General features: G+C 33.3%; 1 protein-coding gene and 1 non-coding gene across 3 annotated transcripts in view; both read right to left on the bottom strand.

The window, feature by feature from the left end:
• Positions 1-22155, bottom strand: part of XRCC4 (X-ray repair cross complementing 4) — a 232369-nt gene that overhangs the window by 29222 nt on the left and 180992 nt on the right. The window lies entirely within an intron of this gene.
• Positions 19464-19595, bottom strand: LOC129074779 (small nucleolar RNA SNORA71). The gene has a single exon (XR_008529583.1). It is a non-coding gene; the product is annotated as a small nucleolar RNA SNORA71 (small nucleolar RNA).

Below are 22155 nucleotides of genomic sequence, written 5' to 3'. Positions count from 1 at the left end.
GTTGCCTAATCAGCCCTTTCACCAGAGTTGGGGAGAAATATTGATGCTGTGGCTTTGCTGGCAGCATCCATGATCTATCAATGCTACATACTGCTAACTTAGTTTGAAAACCTTATACTACACATGTATCATACAACAATGGCTGGGAACAATGTCACTTCATTTCTTTGATACTGACACTCCTTGTTGATTATGCAATTATTCTCATTAACATAAAATCTTAATCATTTGGCACCTAAAAAGTCAATCTTAAGAGAAGAGTCCACAGTCTAAAGAGATTTGATTGCTTCAATGTTTAAAGTTTGGTCTTGCTTTAAAATGTGACTATAAAGTTCTAACATGGGAATTCAATAATAATCTATGATTTCATTTACTGAAATGTTTTCATGTTTAAAATGAGATGAACACAGAAAAGACTAATCTTGAATAAATTAAGTGATGACACGATCTATGGTTTTTAATAACTACTCATTTTTCTATTTCTTGATCCTCATGAATATTTATTGTTAGATAAATAGTCACTGATTATGCACCTGCCTATATAGGTGTCAAAACAAGATTTGTGAGAACCACCTGGTTTCTGTTCATTAGGAATTTGCAGTCTTCTGTGGAAATTTCACTGGAATGTCCAGGGATAAAATTGGTATGTGTTACAAATGCACAAGAGATGGAGACGGGAGGAGCTGGATGGTCTGATCCAAGTGCCTTTATTTGAAGTCGCTTGTACAGGCGGGCTGAGTCTGGGCAGACTGTAGCAGCGGAGGGAGGCCAGGAAGGGTTTTTAAAAGAAAAAGTGTGGGGTTCTGGGGAAAATAAGGGAGGAGTTCGTCTCTTGATCTTGAACTGTTGCCTCAGGGTTTCAGGATGTGAGTCAGGACAATGGGTTAGGTGAAGGGCCAGGCAGTTCCCAGGTACAGGAAGGTCAGTTAGACCACAGGCCACTGTGGCTGATGCCTGATGTCTATTATGCAAGATGGGAGAGTTTCGACTAAGCCGCGAGCTATCAAGTGATTAGTATGGTTAATTATTTTGGCTTCTTTTCCATAGATAACTGAGCCCTATGAAAAAGATGTTACTCTAAAATCTTGTGGAGAATATGTCCCTCTATTTTCCTGACTTAACTAATAAAGGCAGCAGACCACAATTTAACACTTCCTTTGGGTGAACATCCTGAGAATCAGTTCTCATTGTCCTGTGACTCTGAAGAGATTATCTGAAATTTGCTGGACATTGTTATTTAAAAAATACTTAATATAATCTTTCTCTTTTAATTAAATCTGCTCAAATTTCTAATTATTGAAGTTCTGTAAAATTCAGCTGTAGCTACAGTTGGGAAGTATAACATTCAGAAGAGGTACCATAATGTTGTGTCAAAAAAGTAGAGCTTACTATGCCCTGAGGTCTCTGGGTAACCCAGGAAAAAAACCCTAGATGGGTGTGTACACGCTCTGTTATGTAAAGTGGTATCAATAAATCCACACTACACACTTCCTGGACTATTGTAATGGTAAACTAATGATAATAACAATATAAATATGTGGGAAATAAATAAAAACAAGTAGGTTAATATTTTATTTTTATAAATCAAAATAGCATGCTATAGCATAGGCCCAAAAAGCCAAGTATTCTACAACAATTTTATTTCAATAGATGCTTTCCAGTGATCATAATTTCTCCAGAACAGTGAAATTTAAAACTGTATTAGTGATATTAAGCTAAAAATTATAATCAATATGCTAATAAAGCACTATTTATTTTATTAAATTACTGACATGCATGTTTTGTGAATATAATTTCCCAATTCTTACTATGACCTTATTTAAGAACATCTTGAATTGGTCATTTTCTAAAATCTTCTTATACTGATAGTTACATGATAAGTAGTTTATCAACTCCTTTGTGAATAGGTTATATGTGTATGGTTTTAGTTAGCACCAATGTTTTATTGCTATAGACATATACCACAACAGTAATAGTAGCAAAATCCATATTTGTACAGGGAACATTTCTTTCCAGGATACAATGAATTTTAGAGTAATCCAATTTATAGCATTTTTGTTAACTTTTGAAAAGGTAATAGATGTACTCGGCACAAAATTTTAAAAGACACAAAATAGTACGCAAGAAATAGCTCTTTCCTTCAACCTTACAACTTTAGCCACTAATAGTTACCTCAAGGAACTAAGCACTGTTACCAGCTTCTCAGCCATACCACCAGAGATGATGGTAATGAAATTGTGTTTTAATGCTTTCAAATCTACATATTAACTCATTCTAAGTTAATGTGATAGGCCAAGGTGCAGCACAGAATTCTCCAAGTCTGCTCCTCAGAATATAAATCCTATGAAATGTTCTATCTAAAAGAGTTTAGTTGCTCAGTCATTTTGGGAAATACAACATATTCCTAAATGCACTTTGAGATTTAAGCTACACATCTTAAGAACTCTGAGTTTTTTTTAAGGCAAGAAATATGTATAACTTTGTTTAACTTAGCATTTCCTAAACTTATTTTTAACACAGAACACTATTTTCCTCTCCTTCAAGAACACTAATAAGCAACTTGTCAAATTAATGTATATTGGGTAAAACTAAAGAAATCTGAATGAACTATGGATTTAGTTGATAACAAGGCATCAATATTGCTTTATTAACTGCAATAAATGTATCATACTTAAGCAAGATATTAATAATAGGGGAAGCTGAGTGTGGTGTACATGAAAATGCTCTGTACTATCTTCTCGATTTTTCTGTAAACCTAAAACTATCCTAAAAAACAAAAGTCTGTCATAAAAGAAAAGTTAATTTGGGAGCTGCAAATGAAAGATGAAATAACACTTAGAGGCGAGTTAAGAAATCTGACTTCTAGACTCAACTGTAATGAGTTGCTGTTGGGAGGCCTTGGTCAACTCACTTCAGTTTTCTCATTTGCAAAATGATGACTAAAGTTTGTTTCTTTCTTTTTATTTATTTATTTTTATTGTTCAAATACATTTGTCTCCATTTACCCACCACCGCTTTCCCCTGCCCCACCCACCCCCACCTCCATCCCTCAATCCTTTCCCGCTTTGGCTTTGTCCATGTGTCCTTCATACATGTTCCGTGATTTGATCCTTCCTCTTCCTTTCCCCATTACCTTCCCCCCTCCTTCCCTCTTATTTTTGTTGGTTTCTTTTTTCTTTTTGTTCAAATCAGTATAAAATGTTCCCAAAATATGAATGAGTTATCATTGGTTTATATATTTATTTGTTTTTAATTCAGAAATTTAACCCTGCTCAGTAATTCAATTTAAAAGATATTTTTAGTTATACCAACAAATTTCAATGTGTCTTTAAATGAAAATTTTTATTTTCTGAAGAAAATAAAACATTCTTAGAGCCTTTTGTAAGTATTAATTTACGCAAAACTTAATGGTTTATGTGAAAATTTTATTGAAGCAAAGCAAACGTAAATTTCCTCCAGAAATTATAGAAGCGACGACATATTTGGGAGGGAACTCAACTGTTGATTATCTGGCAGAAGATAACTAAAGTAATAATCATAGAGAGTATATTTGTGAACAAATTAAAGTTATTATAAATCTATAAAACATCTACACACCACCAAGATCGTTATAGTAATGAACAGATGGTACAGAGCAGTCTACAATAACCTGACAGCCAGGGCCCTGTCCCTCAGCCCGCACAGCAGCGCCTGCGGTAGACTCTAACAGTGTGCAGCAAGGACTCGGTTGAACTTAGGTGAAGGCAGCAATGAAAGAGAAAGGAGGCATGTATTTGCTTAATTCAAGTTTCATGAATACAAGGAATCTTTACTAAGAAATTCTTTAACAGACTAGTATTTTTTGGCAGATAATTTATGTGTTCTTAAATAAAGAATGTACTTGTATTACTTTTACACTTTTGGAAAATATCTGTGAACTGTGTTCAGAAATACCAGATTATTAATAAATTAATTTTGTGCCATATTGTTATTAGTTTTGTTTTAACCATAATTCTTGGTAATTTGAGGTTTCCTTTCTATCTATTCATCTCCCCAGTTATTCCAATTAATTAGGGTTGACTACAGTTGAGTTCAAAGTAATTAGTTTTACTATATTTTCAAATCGTTTCCTAACTGGCCATGCGTCATCTGCAAATATTATCAAAGTTTTCCTTAATTATATTTATAACCAGTTTTGAACTTGAAATTGCACTCATTTGAATCATTAACTCAAATCCTTCATTCTTAAAACAATTTAATCCACTTATTATTAACTAAATATAAGTAGGCTGTGTGCTATTCTTTATTTCTCTAGCTGAATTTTCTATTGTGTTATTTGTAGGAACTTTTTGTTAGAATATACTTGATTTTCACAAGTCATTGTACTACAATATTTTAGTTTTTAAAGATTTGCCATAAAAGTAATAGCATTGTAAATTATTGCTGTTACTTAATTTCCATATACTTCATTATTATACTGCCATAATTATAATTAAAACTTTCTCATAATAAAAATATTTAGTCACCAACCCACATTTACATGATGTCTTTTATACTATATAATAACCATTCTTACCAGTGCATGTTTGCCTTAAAATTTTTCACAATGAGATATATTTGAAACCTCTCTGTATACATAAAGATATCCTTCCATTTTCTTTATTGTAAGGGCAACAATAAAGTATAGAGCCTGGACTTCAGATCACTACTACCCAAGTCTGACTCCTTTTATACCACTAACCATCTGTGACTCTCTGTGTCTCAGTCTCCTCATTGATAAAATGGGGATAAAAATAGTCACTATCTTGTGGAATTAGGGGAAAGATTGACTCAAGTAATACATGTAAAGCATTTTGAAAAATTGTTACTAGAGCCATTATGAGATATTTCTCCTTGAAGCAAGTCTTCCATAATTTGTTTTCTATTGAAAATGAAATTTATGTTTCACAGTAAGATGTCTTCTCTACATCTGATTAAATTTATCCATAAATTTATTCCACTTATACCTTTAGTACAAATTCTTCCTAAATTTTAGCTTATGAATTTGAATGCTTTTTTGCAATATTTGAAACTCTAGGAGTCTACACAATATCTTTTGCTTAAAAGAACTAAAAATGCTGGTGTGAGTGTGTGTGCACATACATACAACGCTTGTTTTCCCACTTAATGGAATTGGAAAGCTGATAATGTACTAAGGAAATATTAGATGAAAATCTAAGGAAAGGAAGGTCCTTAGAGGGACTGAAGACTTTTTTTTTCCCAACATAAGGACGTTTCCTGGAACTTTACGACCTAATGCTGCAATTCTCATAGAGTTGTGAAGCACAGGGTGAGCAGAAAAAAAGCCTGGGTCCTGCCCAAAGGGCAGACTCTCTTCCATGAAGATGTAGCGTCATGGATTCACTTAGCACAAGCCTGCCTTTGGGTATATTTGCAGCCCAAATTAATGTGATTTGGATAGTTAGAAGAAAAAAAAATTTCAATGCTGACTGTGGTAATTAAGTCAATGGTGGGAATCTTTTCACAATGTGTATTAAATCATCATGTTGTACTCTTTAAATATATTACAATTGTATTTGTCAATTATACTTAAGTAAAGCTGAAAAAATCAAAATAAGGAAATCTCAAACCATGCAGTTTAAAGTGGCTGAAGACCATTAGTGCCCCTAGGTGAAAGATGCAATGACAAATATTTTTCCGGGAAAACACCTTTACACTAGGCACCAAAGAATCCCCAGAAGGAATTTTCCAAGAAAAATGAGTAGCAAACAGTAAAAAATTATTTCATCCATGAGGAAACAAAGCTCATAAGTGAAAACAGTAGAAACAAGAACATAAATTGGTTGTGAAGACTTCAAATATTGTAACAGACAATAATACAATAAAATAATGCTTACTGCATTTCAAGAAATAAAAAACACTCTAAGGCCCTCGCTCTTGCTGCTCTGTTGGTTGGGCATTATCCTGCAGGGCGAAGGGTCACAGGTTTAATTTCTGGTTGGGGCAGGTGCCTGGGTTGTAGGCCTGGGTTGCAGGCCTGCATGTGTGACAAGCACCCATCAATGTTTCTCACATGCATTGATGTGTCTCTTCTTCTCTTTCTCCCTACCCTCCTCTCTCTCTAAAATAAATAAATAAAATCTTTGAAAAAAAACCACTCTAAGAATGATAACAAGAAACTATAAAGAATGAGAAAGCAGATTTGAAAAATAACCACATAAAATTGCTAGAAATAAACAATATAATACCTGAAATTCAAAATTCAATGGCCAGTTTAAAGATATTAGTCTTTCCTGAAGAGAGAATTAGTATACTGAACATAGGTTAGAAGGAATTATGCAGAATTCAGCAAAGAAAGTCAAAGTAATAGAAAAGAGAGGTTTAGAGACATGGAAAATAGAGTGACAAGGTCTAACTTAGGTATAATTTGAGCTCCAAAATGAAGGGGCACAGATAATGGGGCAGAAGAGATGTTTGATGAAATATCTCTTAACGACTGAGAAATTTTCAGAACTGATATAAGTGACCAATCATTATCCTTGAAAATCACAAGCAAAATAACCAAAAAGAAATCCACACTGGGATGTATCATAGTGAAATTTCAGAACGACAAAGACAAAGAGGCAATATGAAATGCACCCAGTGAGAAAAGACAGATTACCTCCCAAGGGGTGACTGTAACACTGTTATTAAACTCAGCTTCTCCTGAAACAAAACTTTAGGATGATGGAAGAAAGTAACTCCTGACCCAATATAGCTCCATTAGAATCAAGAATAAAAGTTAAATGCAGTTGACCCTTATACAAGACATGTTTGGAAGACGCAGGCCTACTTACACACATTTTTCTTCTAATAAATACTGCAAATGTATTTCCTCTTCCTTATGATTTCTTAATCACTTTTTCTTTCCTCTAGCTCACTTTATTATAAGAATACAGTATGTATTACATATCATGTATAAAATGTGTTGACTGTTTATGTTATTATTAAGGCTTCCAGTCAACAGTAGCCTATTAGCAGTTAAGTTGTGGGGGGAGTCAAAGTCATCTGCAGATTTTCAATTGTTCAGGGGTCAGTGCCCCTGCCCTAGCATTGCTCCAGGGGCAACTGCAAAGATAATTTCAACCCATTACAATTTGAGAAAGTCTGCCTCTAATAGAGCATCATTGAAAGAAATTCTAAAGAGTGTATTTCAGATAAATAGTAAATAATCCCAGATTATAGTTCTAAAACGCAAGAAGAAAAAAAAGAACCATATATGGTATAAATTTGTAGCCAAATTTAAATGAGCATTGACTCTATATGAAAAAACAATAAGAATGTCTCATTTTTCAAAATAAATACAGAATTTATCCTCAAATACACAAAAATATTATATAAATTCATGGGCTATTTGGAATTAAATTTAAAAGAATTAAACTTTAAAGAAATTAAAGGCTTCTAAATTACTGTGTTGTCTGACAGGAACAAAAGGGTACTTAGGGACTTTATACTTTTGTAAGTTAAGAAAGCATGTTGGAATTTTAGAGTAGCCACTGAAAGAAGAACAAAGGCATATTTCCTCTATAATAATAAAAGTCAAAAGTTGAAAGACAAAAACTATGGAATGGGAGTTTTAAAAATTGAGCTAAATGCAATATACTAAGGAGGTTTCCAAAATATAAGTGCATGTAAAGGTAGAAAGTAGCAAAGATGGAAAACATATACTAGGTAAGCTTTAACTGAAATAAATCTTATGTAGTTTTAGTAATATCTTTTATTGAGATATAAGCATTACTAGAAATAATAAAAGCCATTTTTATAACAATAATAATAAATTCCATTCTACAGGAAAATAAAACTATTTTATCTATTAATATAGCCTCAGATTGACAACCAAACCACAAGATGATACAGACAAATTTATTATTAGAGTGAATGACTTTTAACACATCTTCTTTTATAAAATAAGCAGAAGAAAATGATATAGATATATAATTTTAATAAGATTAACAACTATGACCCCACTGAACATACACTGAACATTTATCCAACAAATAAAGGCATTTTTTTCCCAACACATGTATAATATTTATGGTGTCATGAAATAAGTTTCAACAAACTTCGAATGACTGAATTAATACAATATGTAACCTAAACTCTGCCACTTATTGGCTTTATGACCTTTCTGAATTTCTTTAACCTGTCTGAGCTTCAGTCTCCTAATCTGAAAAATGGGGATAATAGCAAACCTCAGCTATGTAAGCAGAGACACAAAGAGATGACTCATTAAAGTTTAAGGGTTCCAACTGCAATGAGAAAAAGTTTGGATTTTAAAATCAATAAATTTAAACAAGGAATGGCATGATTAGATATGTTAAGAAATATAATTTTGGCAGCAAAGTGGAGAATGTCTCAGAGAAAGAAAAAAGTGGGAGCAGCGAGATGCATTAGGAAATTATGTCAGATGAGAAAGAATGAGGGCTTGAAGAGCATGAGAAACGACGACATATATTCACAGATATTCTTGTTCCTATTTAACATTTTTAATCCCAAAGAGAACTAACAGAAAGTAGGCCTACTAAATATAGGGCTAGTATTTTAAAATTCTTTGTTGAATAACTAAGGATGCTAAAACACATAATTTTTTCATTCCTTAAAAATAGACAACTTAAGAGCCAATCTTTAAGGGAACCAGTTCTATGACTATAAGAAAAAGGAACTGTGCTGGCAGGTGTGGCTGAATGGATGAGCGCCGGCCTGTAAACCGAAAGGTCGCTGGTTGATTCCCAGTCAGGGCACATGCCTGGGTTGAAAGCCGGGCCCCCTGTTGGGAGGCAACTGATTGATGTATCTCTCACACATTGGATGTTTCTCTCCCTCTCTTTCTCCCTGCTTTCCTCCCTCTCTAAAAATAAATAAATAAATAACATCTTAAAAAAAAAAGAAAAAGAAACTGAGCTATGCTACCTCTATTTTGCATATGTATTTTTTTCTCCCTTTAAAAATTTTTACTGAATTTATTGGGGAGACATAATAAAATTATACAAGTTTCAGGTGTACAGTTCTATGATACATCATCTGTATACTATATTGTGTGTTTAGAACACAGTCAAGTCTTCTTCTTCCATCACCATTTTTTCCCCTTTACCTCTTCTTCTTTTGTTAAGTTTATTTTTAAATTCTATAATCTTACTCTTTAATACTCGCTAAAGTTTATAATCTTCACTGTCAGGTATTTATTATTCACAACCAAACTGGAAAGCAAAAACATGGCTATTTCTCTTACCTAATATTAACAACTATTTACAATACTTACAGATTGCTATATTCACTCAATAACCTTAGGAACTCAAGAGAAAATGTTCCTAAGTGTGAAGTTTTGAAGAAATTCAATTCATAATTTCAAATAAGAAAAAGAATATACAAAAATCTCTATTCTCTTTATAATTTTCATCTATAAGAAACCTGGCTAACATACAAGTAGATGTAATTAAAATTTGAATGGGTGAAGTCAAAATTATACTGCACAATATATCCATGTACCACAGCATTCCATATAGAAGAGGTTCCTCGATAAGTTACTTTTAGTTTCATTTTCTTTTTGTTTACTTGTTTTATTTTTACCATCGACGAGAAGTTGACAAGTGGTATGATGCAGGATTTAAATTTAGGAGGAATAACACCTGGCCAGTATAAATAACAGGAATAAGAATAGCCATTGCAGAGACTGCCATGGTGGCAGATCCTAGCCAAAAGAGTTCCTATTTCTCTTAGTACCAATTTAGTTTTCCTTTGCATGTCCTATATGGAGTGTCATAATTAAGCAAATGAGGTTCATTTAAAGTGAAATAGCGTGCCAAAATTAGTGTCAGAATCAGATGAATAGAAGAAAAAGGAAAATGTGACTCTAAGGAATTTTATACCTTGTCTCTGTCAATCATTTTGGAAATCTTCCAAACATTATATCAAAGTCAAACTCAAGAGAGATTTGTAATTTATATAATTTATACTTTTGCATAAAGCAATGTTAAATATCCCTGGAGCTGATATTTAGAAAGGAGAGAGGAGGAAAAGGAAATGAAGGTCACCCTTATTTACTACTTCTCTCTTATCTCCCAATGGACAGTATCAAACTCTCTCTTGGATCTGACAACACAACGTCCCTTTCATCTCTCATCTGAATTACATCAGCCTCCTAACTGGCCTTCCAGAGTTATGCTTTTGCCCACTTTTGATCAATCTAGCACAGAGCAGAAAAAGCGATCTCACAAGTAAATCAAACGGCAAAATTCACTGTTTAAAACTAAAATCTAGTTACCTTACTTTGGCCTCCAGGCTCTACAGGATCTGGCTTCTGCTGACCTCTCCAAGTTACACTCATCACCTCCCTTCCCTCCCAGTACAAGTATCTTGATAAGTGCCATGGAACACAGGAGATGCAGGAGTCCTAGCCTGGCGCTCAAGCAGCTCACACACTGAGCACGTAGGCAAGGCTGTACATAAATACCAGGTCAAATGGGTTACACGAGAGACGATGTGCATGGCAGCCTATAAACTCAAAGAGGAGAGATTGTTCTTGTGATTTCCAAGTAAGCCTGGCAGAGGAGGTCATTTTTGAAGGGCAGGACTAAAAAAGAAGTGGAAAATAAGAATTTTCAAACAGAACAGTTGAGGGGGAAAAAATATAAATGAATAAAATGTATTTGAGGAATCTAAGTCTAACTGGAGTGAAGTACTGATGGGTAAAGCACAGGGTAGTATTAAGAGATAAGGTTGTAGATGTTTGGTCATAGAAAAGGACACAATTTTCTTTGGGAAGGGAGGAAGGAAGCTATAGGCATACATATAAAGAATATGACTAGTGGCAATTAAAAAGAATAACGAATGTCTTCTACTGGGTCCATGAAACAGTCTCTGATGTGGTGGCCTGGGAATGTAACCATGGAAGAAGAATTTAAGTCAGCTAATGAATATGGGGCTCCATACCTTCATTTACATATTAAATTATAATTGTTTAATAAAATTACATTCAACAGGAAACAGGCTTATAATAAATCTCACTGTTATTTCTATTGTTCATGACAACTGGAACTAATTCAGTCCAGATTACTATATATTGAGTTTAAAAAGATCACTTTATTAAAGTGATTAAATTTGTCATTAAATCTATAATAAAATAAAGACTCAAATTCCTTTCATTTCTTGTGAACTAAGAGAAATCCAGAATCTATTCTTATCAACTAGTATAGATAATAAGTAAAAAATATACATTTGATTAAATTGTGAATTTGTACAAGAAAGGTTTAGTTAATATACTACTGCTCAAACAAATAAACTAAAAGAAAAGAAAGGAAAGGGTTGCCTGTGAATTTGGTTCACTGGGACATTAGTTAGCCTGTAGGACTAAGAATAAAGAGCACTGCTATGTTTAAATTGCAGAATTATAAATTAATTTTATCAACAAAAAGAAATTAAATCATTTCATTAATTTTGGCAATATAGTACTATTCAAAATGCCATTAAATAAAATACTGCCATTTCATTACCATAAAGCAAACAGTGAGAAAGTAAAATGCATATTTAAAGATTTGCTTCAAATTAGATTTTAGAGCTTAAGTTTATGGTTAATCAATGCCACAAAACACTGAATTGTTCATCAAACAAACAAACAAACAAACAAACAAAAAAATCCAACAAAGATTTAGTCAATTCCAATTATTCTGGAGGATTCTTACTAGAAGTAGTAATTGTAATCGGAAACTGCTCTGGGCAAGCGCCTTCAAAAATCCCATGAGACATTCGAGTAAAAAGTGTTCTTCTTTCAAAATTTGGGAAATGTTTAATAAATCTAAAATGCAAATGTGTACTGTGACTCTTAGGAAAGAATTATAGCTTCAGTTTTCCAGAAGCAGGTAACCATGGAAGCTGTTATTTGCCAGGTGCTTCTTACCGTATCAAGGAACAAACTCTGAGATGCTACTCCATGAGAAATAGTGGAATTAATTTTTCTCTACAAACTTTGATAGTTTTGTTTCACTTTTCTTTTTATCTTATTCAGAGGATGTTCTCAAGTTCTAAACCTTGTCTTATACAATACACAAAATATAGTGTATATATGTAAATATCCTTCCTTCCTATTATCTATCTATCTATCTATCTATCTATCTATCTATCTATCTATCTATCTATCTGCCATCTATCATCTATTAAAATTGGCCATTCTGGGCAATGCTCCAGAGTCCGGTTGTTTTTTCCTTCTATCATTCCCAAATCAAAAGGATTAACACATGATGCCTCCAAATCAGTGGTCACAGAACAGCACCTAAAAAATTAAGATGAGTTGGAAGATAAATCTGGTAACTATTTAGGTGTACAGAAATTTTAAAGGAATAGATCTGGCTGTCTCAACCTAAAGAAATAAACCACCAATAGTGCTGTGCCACAAGGATGTCACAAAAGATATGCTATTCTGCTGACCCAGTAACTGTTCTACACACAAGTTACATGTAAAATCGGTAATAAATTTTTACCCAAGGGAAACATTGCTTTCATACTTATGGAAAAGTATTTACATTTTTCATTGTTCATTTTCTACCCTTCCCAATGCAAAATTTAAAAATATATATAGAAGGAAAACTTAAGCAAATTTTAAAGAAAAATAACAAACCCTTTTAAAAACATTTTACAAATTTCATAATTGCATAATCTTAGTTACATAGAACTATGTAATTTATGAGCTGAAACTACTCTTACTAATCACTTATTCCAATATATTCATTTGTGGATGAAATTTTAGAAGGCAGGAGAGGTAGTAAATGAACTCAAAGTCACACAATTTTATGGGAAAACCAGGGCTTAGAACCCAGATCTTTCAGCTATTTTATAAGCTTCCCATTTCACCAGAGTACTCTCCTCCATTTGTTGTTTTTTTTTTAAATTTTCACACCTTTCAGAAAAAAATACAAATATATTTTGTCGCAGTTTACATACTTAAGTGTTTACATAGTAAAGCTACCAGCAATGTTTATTTTATTTTCTATCTTAATTGATTTATAGTCATCTGTTGATTATGAAGTCTTAAAAGCATAGGCATGATCTACCTAAGCTAACTAAACACTAAAACCCAACAATGTAATAATTTTGTGAGTATAACACATTTCCCCTTCAAAATGATATTATCACATCTAAAGAAGAGTACATCTTTACCTGCCAATATTAATGAGAGGTGGTAATTTTGTAGCATTCTACAAATCTCTGAATAGTGAATACTGAAAAAAGTTCAATTTAATTTAAATTAGAGAAAAGAAATTGTAGAGAACGTAGACTTCTTGCACTAATTTAGAAAATCCCTGAGGTCTCTAAAGTACTACATGAGCTCTTAAATAAGAAGTCACAAATAATGAAAACTTCACTTTATGCATATAATAAAGTGAAACAGATTCTTTCCAACTATTGTTTCAGTCAGGAAACTTCCAGCTTGAGCCATAACAATGTATTTATGTGTCCAAGTAGAGAAGATCTTTTTAGCAGAGAATCCTTGCAAATCACATGGTAAAGAATATAATCAGAGTACTTGAAATGTAGTCATCATTAAATAAATATTTATAAAACAAATGAAATAAGGTGGATATTTGTTTTGATTTTCTTAAATAAAATTATTAAAATTGGATACATGTATATATAATTCAATTTTTATAATACTCTAATTGTGTAGATCAAATTTAGTCAAAATAAAAATACTTCAGTTTTCATTTGTTTACAGATTAAGTAAATTTAATTTATTGGCATGAGAGAGATGTTCAGTTTCACTTTTGAAATGTAAAGAGTTTGGAAGTCGTCACTCCTATCCTTAAAGAAAATGCTGAATAAAACTGAAAAGCAGTAACTTTTCTTGGACCAATCACATACTGGAGGTTGCAAGGCAAACCACCACACCCAAATCTAGAAAGATAAATTAATCTAGAGAGCCACCATTGAGATCCGCTTACTTGGAGTTGAAGCCGCTGGAGCAATCAATTGATAGAAACACTTAAATAGGAATTTTATTGAGTTGCTGAAGGATGAATATAGATTAGCCTGGAAGTGAGAAACTTCTGGGGGCATAGTCTTGGGAAATCCCCACCTTTTCCTTGGATTTTACCTCCAGGAACCCCACCTTTGTGGTGAGGATCCAGAAAAGATCCCCTCCTGATTCTGGCAGGGGAGGGAGAATCATCACTGTGAAATGTGTCTAGAGCCTTCATAAAAAAGGCCTACTCTCCAGGGTAGGGGACTACAATCCCCTCTATCATTCTTGCCTATCCAAGCGGGGGAGAAGAAAAATCCTGTAACACGGGAGAAATACTTGTGAAGGTCATAGCCCCAAGACACGTGCCCACTAATAGACTGAAATTTAATCATAAAAATATAGAATGCTTCTCTCCTATACCAACCCATCCCACAGCAGTAGATTATAGCTAGAAGAGCTGGAAGATGCAGACTCTCTGAGGAGAAATATTCAGGGAAGCCTAAAGTTAAGAGGGGGGACAATAACAAGGATACTGGAGGAATTTAATGTTTCTGACACCTAGAGCTACAACAACCATTAAATAGAGCACAACTTCTAGGCACAGTAACGTAAATCCTCACACAATGGGCCTCTTCAGTCCCAATTACTTGATACATGTTCAGCTTTCAACAAAATTTATAAGGAATATTAGAAAACAAACAAAAAAAATGTCTTAAGAGTAAAAGCAAGCATCAGAACAAGAATAAGATATGGAATAGATGTTGAAAGTATCACACAGGAAATTGAATGATCTATATGTAAAAGTTGCTAATGTAAAAACTAGACAACTTGCAAGAACACATGAATAATGTAAACAGAGAGGTATACTCATAAACTCTGGAAAAGAATAAAAAATAAGTGCTAGAAATCAACAGCACTGTAACAGAAATAAAGAATACATTTGGTTCATCAAAAGACGGGACACAGCAAAGGAAAAAAAATCAGTGAACTTAAATATAGGTCAAGAGAAATGACTTAAACTGAAATGCAAAGCTCTCAAAGAATGAAAAAGGAGAGAACAAGATAAATAATCCAATTGAAAAATGGGCAAAGGGCCTGAACAGACACTTCTCCAAGGAGGACATGCAAATTGAAACCACAACGAGATATCACTTCACACCGGTCAGAATGGCCATCATAAACAAATCAATATACAACAAGTGCTAATGAGGTTGTGGGAAAAAGGGAACCCTAGTTCACTGTTGTGGGAATGCAGATTGGTGCAGCCACTGTGGAAAACAGTACGCAAATCCTTGCAAATCACATGGTAAAGAATATTATCAGAATACTTGAAATGTAGTCATCATGAAATAAATATTTACAAAACGAATGAAATAAGGTAGATATTTAAGTTTTCATTTTCTTAAATAGAATTACTAATTTTAAAAAATTAAAAATGGAACTGCCTTTTGACCCACGATTCTACTACTAGGAAGATACCCAGAGAATCCTAAAACATCAATTCAAAAGAACTTACACACCCCTATGTTCATAGCAGCTCTATTTACCATAGCTAAGTGCTGGAAACAGCCTAAGTGCCCATCAGCAGATGAGTGGATAAAAAAACTGTGGTATATTTACGCAATGGAATATTGCACAGCACACAGAAAGAGGGAACTCCTGCCTTTTGCAACAGCATGGATGGAACTGGAAAATATGCTAAGTGAATTAAGCCAGTAGATGAAAGACAAATACCATTTGATCTCACTTATAAGAGGAAGCTAATGAACAAAATAAACTAATGAGCAAAACAGAACCAGAGGCATGGAAACATGGAACAGACTGACAGTGGCGAGAGGGGAGAGGAGAAGAGGAAGGGGGATAATGGTAGAAAGAAGGGGAAGGGACTAATCAAAGAACATGTATGAATGCCCCATGGACATGGACAATGGTGTGGGGCCTGACTGTGGGAGCAGGTGGGGGGTTGGGCGGAGGAGGGCAAAGGGGGAAAAATTGGAACAACTATAATGGAATAACAATAAATTTTTTTAATTAAAAAAAGAAAAAGAACAGAACATCTGAAAATTGTGGAACAATTTTAAAATATATAACATGTACCTAATTGGAGTACCAGAAGATGGAAGAAAAATAGAGTAGAAAAGTAAGTTGAAGTAATAATATGTCTGAGTAGTTTCCAAAATTAATGATAAACACCAAATCACATATCCAGCAAGGTCAGAGAATACCAAGCCAGATAAACAACACAAACAAACAAAATACACCTAAGCATGCATATTCAAATAGTGGAAAACTGAAGACAGGAAATCTTGAAAAAAGCAAGAGGGAGTAAAATATCTTACACCTCTAGAGGGACAATGAGACAAAAAAAATAAACAAAATTCTATTTTCTTTAGCTAAGTCCAAGTAATTAGTTCTACCATATTCTCAAGAAACAAGGTAAGAATTACAGTGAATTTCTCACCAGAAATCATTCAAATACAAAGTGGTGTGAAATATTTAAAGTGTTGAAAGAAAGAAAACTACCAACCTAAAATTCCATATCCAATAAAATACTCCTTCAAAACTGAAGAAATAATGACTCTCTTAGACAAACATGAAAAGATATAATAGACAAGACTTAACAATTATAAACATATATGCAACTAATAATAATGTCCAAATATATAAAGCAGAGCAAATGGAATTGAAAAATGAAATAGACAAACCCACTATTAGAGTTGGTTGGAGATTTTAATACCCTTCTTTGAGTAATTCATAGGTCAAGCAGGAACAAAATCAGTAAGGATGCAATGGACATAAATAACATTACCCATCTCTTTGTTTTAATAGGCATTTATAAAATCCTCCATTCAACAGCAGAATACACATTTTTCACAAGCTCAATTAAAATATTCACTAAAATAGACCACATACTTGGCCATAAAACATAACACTTTTAAAAGAAGAGAAATCATAGAAACGATGTTCTTAAACAATGAGGTAAATCAACTAGAAATCAATAACAGAAATTCTATATCTGGAAAATCATAAAATATTTGGAGATTAAACCAAATACACATAGGTCAAAGAAGATATCGCAGGAGAAATCTTAAACATATTTTGAGGTAATAGAAAATGAAAGCATAATTTATCAAAATTTGTGGAAAACAGCAAAAACAGTGTATAGAGGGAAATTTATAGCTTTGATGCATATATGTGAAAAGAAGGAAGATCTAAAATCAATAACTTAAGCTTTCATCTAAGAAAACTAGAAGAAGAGAGGAGTTTAAGTCTAAAGCAAGTAGAAGAAAAGATATAATAAATATTAGTATAGAAATCAATGAAATTAAAAACAAGAAAACAATAAAGAAAATCAATATAACCAAAAGTTTTTTTAAAAAGATGAATAAAGTTTACTACATTATACAATATATGTGAAAGTACTTTGTAAACTGTAAACACTTTATAAGCACTGTATTTTTTTCATTTATTTCAAATATGTTCAAATAAGAAAATTAAACATTTTAAAGAGGGATTTAACATAATACAGATGGTCAAAACATTGATAGCAATCCAGTCTTTTGAATATTATATGTATGAGAATGTATCATGAGGATTTTATTATTATATTTCTAGATATCTGTCTGCACTTCTGTTCTGCATCATTTATAATGGGAGCAAAGAAAACTGTCTGCATTATAAAATGATATTGTAAATTGTCATGCTGAAATAATCAAATGTCAACATTAATAAAATTTAACTCAGCTTTATTTTTCAACCCTCAGGACAAACATTTGTGGAATAAAATATAAGGAGCTGTTTCAGCCTCCTCTTGTTGCCACAGGACCTTGGGTTGTGGACTGTTTGAAAACACAGATTTCCTTGTCAGATAGAGAAGCATTAGCCTATGATTTGGCACTAAAGTTTTTTCTCTTTTTTTCTCATATTGCCTCTGAAACCTTATGAATTGGCAGAATAGTAAGTCTACTACAGACTTTTTTATATGTATGCCCTTCTTTTCCAATCTCCTACCTACGAATACACCGATTATCCCTGTGAAAAGAAGGCAGAAGAATGGGGGTGAAGTCATAAAAAATCTGCATTATCTCTCCCTGGAAATATTCCTAAAAAGTCCTCTATGTGGAACGTATACCAATGAAATTGTAATCCTGCATAGGCCAGGTTAGAACACCGATGGTCAATGAAATTACTATTAGTGGCAGCCTTTTACTGCTGATTATGTTATTTGTCCCACAGGTTACCAAGTACTGTCAACTCTACCTCTTCCTGTATTTGTCCCATAATTTTCATTTAGCTTTTCAACTATTTTATGTGCCCATCTCCAGTTTCTGCATTATTACAATGACCTTTTATTGTACAACATATATGCATACATATATGAATGAATATGTATATGTTACACACACACACACACACACACACATTTTCTTTTTGGTTCTGTTTCTCTGGAGAATCCTGACTGACATACAACTCCATTTGTTCTCTTCTGCCTCAGGCTTCTCAGTGAAGCCAGGCACAATGTTTAGGTCTTTGGCATTCAGGACCAAGGAGATGGTTAACATTATTGGAATGATGATGTTTGAAATTTTATTCTCATCTGATCGAAGCACCAATGAAAAAATACATTTTCACATGATAAAAGTCCCAAACAATGAATTCTGTTCTTAATCCATTTCCACTACCAATTAAGAAATTCCTTTTCATAAAGGTTTCAGATGTATACTACACATTAATATGAACTTGCATTCTAGCTGAGAATAAAAAGCAAACTTTCAACAAAACCATACACTATTTTATGATTACACAAATACATTTTGTAGTGTGTCAAGTGTGTTAAGAAACTGTGCTACATAACTATAAATTCAAAAGATATTTTCAAATAAAATTACATGAACAGATCCATTTATTATCATATAACATGTACTATGCTATGTGTTTTATATGGATTATTTCATTCAACACTTAAACAAGAGAAAACAACCAAAAAGCTATCAGCTAAGACCTCTCGTTACATTCTTTAGCAGAGGAGGAAAATGAAGTTTAGTGATATTCAGTAATTTGCCTAAGGTCAAAATAGCTAGTAGGCAGTATAGCTCATGACCATGAAGCCTCAAGTTCTTATCTGTCGTTTAACAAAGGTATGATTTTTACTGACTAGAACTCATTTCACTTTCCCCAATCAGTCATTATGTTGATATTGTTATAATTACTAAAGAATAGAGGCCAGTGGTACACAATTTTTCTGAACCATTTCCAGGATAAGGCACTCATGTGACTAGCAGATAATCAGACAATATCTGAGAAATATCGCATAAATATCTGAAAAAGAGCATTTATCATATGGAGTCTTTCAAGCAGAAGATGCCACAAAAAATAATAGCAAATATCTTTCAGGAATTTAATTCATGTTTGCTTAATCTATAGCAAACCACAGAATTAACAAGGAACTGATGCTTGACAGAACTGATTTTTTTTCCTATTTATTTATTTAACATGTGCGAAAGCTCCAGGGTTTAGAAGGGACAGGGGGGACCCTCCAAACATGGGGAAATGCTTTCAGCAGTTCCTCTCCCTGCACATCAATGACCAGGGCATGGGCAGCCCATGATCACTTTCGAATACAGGGGCTGACAGAACTGATTTTGATAGCAATATGTATTCATTGGAATCTCATTGTCTGTTTCCACTATAGAGTGAAATTTGCTATCATGCAGGTTTTTTTTTGGAGAATACTATTTAAACACGAGTATAAATCTTACTTTACCATGTATCTTTGGGAAAGCAAGCTTGGGAAAGGCTCTCTGTACCTCAGTTTCTTTTTGTGTCAAAGGAGGGTAGTAAGATCTGCCTTGCAAAATTGTTATAAAAAGACTACAGAATCTATATATTGTAATGGTGGAAACAAAGTAGGTGTTAAATAAATGGTGGCTGCTGATATTATTACTATCATTCTATTGTTATCACAAACTTAGATGATTTCCTGCATTATAAATAGTACATCTTGAAGCATCACTTCAGAGAGCCACTAAGCAAGGGTGAGGACCATTGTTGGTTGCTTTGGGCACAGAATAAGGGTAACAAGCTGTCAAACAGTGAAGTCAATGTGTGAGTCAGAAAGGTCAGAGAACTATAACAGGAAGCTTATTTATACATCTCAGACAAGAACTTGATTAGTTGAAAAGGAAACTGACACTCACACAGACAGACCAATTCATAGTCCACTGGTCCCAGAAGGCAGATTTAGATTTCAGTCAGAGATGTGCTATGCCAAATTACCCCATCTCCAGGACCTCGCCCAGCGGTGGATATTATCTTACTAACCAGGAATTAAGGGCTGGACTGTCTGGCTTCTCTAAAGGAACACATGCCAAGGGCAGGGGACATCTTAGACTAATTCCACTTCTCATTCAAACAAACTTTAAGGGAGTAAAAAGCTCCTGTCAAAAGTCATGTTTTTCGTTTTTGTGCATCAGATGCCACATTCCGGGAGGGTGGAGTGAAGGCAGAGGCAATCGCATCCATGCCTCCGCCCTCTGAACAAGGCCCTAAGGAGTTACCAACAGGATAAAAAAAAAGTAATACTGAAGTATTCTTATGACACTGCTTGGTTAAAATGTTAAGTTAAATACCTATAGCGTATACTTTTAGAATTGTTGCACTACTAAATGAAATATTCTATTTCTTAAAATATTAACATTTTAATATTGAAATGTTAATATTAATATCTCAGTATTAAAGAACATATTCATTTTTTAACTGAATTTATTACTTTTAAGTTATCAAGGTTATTGTGATAAAACAGTCCCCCTTTTGATTGACATTAATTTGCTGCACATATAGCATGTTAGCCAATTTTTCTTTGATTGCCATGTATACCCTAAAGTTACAAACAAATTAGAATGAGTGAAAAGATGCTCACTTTTAATTCCTTTGTTTCTGACAACTAGTAGATCGAAAGCATAAAAAAATATAATATGGTGATTCCAAAGACAGTGAACTTACCTGTTTTTGTTAACAAAACAGCAGTAACTCTACCATTTACCTGTCTATCCATTCCTGTTCTATCCTAGCATAGTCCAGTAACACCCAGAATCCACCTATAAACTCTATGCAGTTTTTAAAAATTATTTCATTTTTAATCCTACAAGTCATAAGTAAGTGTATTTAGACCGTACTTCAGATTGGGCTAAAATATCCCCTGAGGTGCTCACTCCCCACCCCTCAATTTCATCCTCCACCCGCATCAGAGGGAGCCAGAATTAACAGTTTATATGTAACCTTTTGGACTGTTTATGTACCATTTTTCTGTTCTATTCCACTCTTTATTAACTGCCATTATAATGTATGTCCAGTTTTGCAAATTGCTTTTATTAAACTATAAGGTGTTCTAGGGTAGGCAATAGTTTATAGAATCTTCCGTAGTAGTAGAAATAATGATGGACACATAGCAGAATCTAGGCCTGTGCGGAGCTAGGAAATTTGGGGTATGTCACTAATTTCACTATCCTCATTGTTTAATAATCTTCCATCTGCCTCACTTGTAGGTCTTGGGTAAAAGCTAAATGAAGCAGTGTGTGTGTACATTTTAAAATCTGTATAGTTTTATATATAAGTGGAATATTATTTCTCAAGTATCTGAAAAATAAAATCAGGTAGTGTGACTATTTGAAAAACATATACTGTAGGTATTTAACTTAACATTTTAACCAAGAAGAGTCTTAAGAATATTTCAATATTAAAACTTTTAGGTAGTGGCACAGTCATTCCTAGCTTTAAATGATTCATTGGAAACAGTGGTATACTATATCAAAGGTTTAATCATGAGAAAATATGTTTGCATATAAATTTAAGTTATTAAATTGATGATTTAACGATCCGATTCCATTTTTATATTGATGAGGTTCTGTACTTGATTCCCAGAGTGAATGAACAGCAACCCTGATGTATTAAAACAATTAGAATTATTAAATCCAAAAAGAGGTTGCAAAACTATGACATTTAAAAATATTTTTAAAATTACCACAAATCTACCACATGTGGTGTTCAAAGGATTTTAGTTAAAACAACTGAATAAATAATTTCTGTTGAAGTACCAATTTTTTTAAACAAAATATTCTTTATAAGATAGAAGCCTGAGAGGTTTGCCTTTTAAGTAAATTAAGACGTTAAGATTCTTGTGGAAAATG

This window comes from Pteronotus mesoamericanus, unplaced genomic scaffold, assembly GCF_021234165.1.
Source record: "Pteronotus mesoamericanus isolate MK-2021 breed Mesoamerican mustached bat unplaced genomic scaffold, CSHL_Meso_final contig_50, whole genome shotgun sequence".
Lineage (NCBI taxonomy): Eukaryota > Metazoa > Chordata > Mammalia > Chiroptera > Mormoopidae > Pteronotus > Pteronotus mesoamericanus.
The sequence above is the reverse complement of the archived record's forward strand: the minus strand, read 5'-3'. Positions and strand labels throughout refer to the sequence as shown.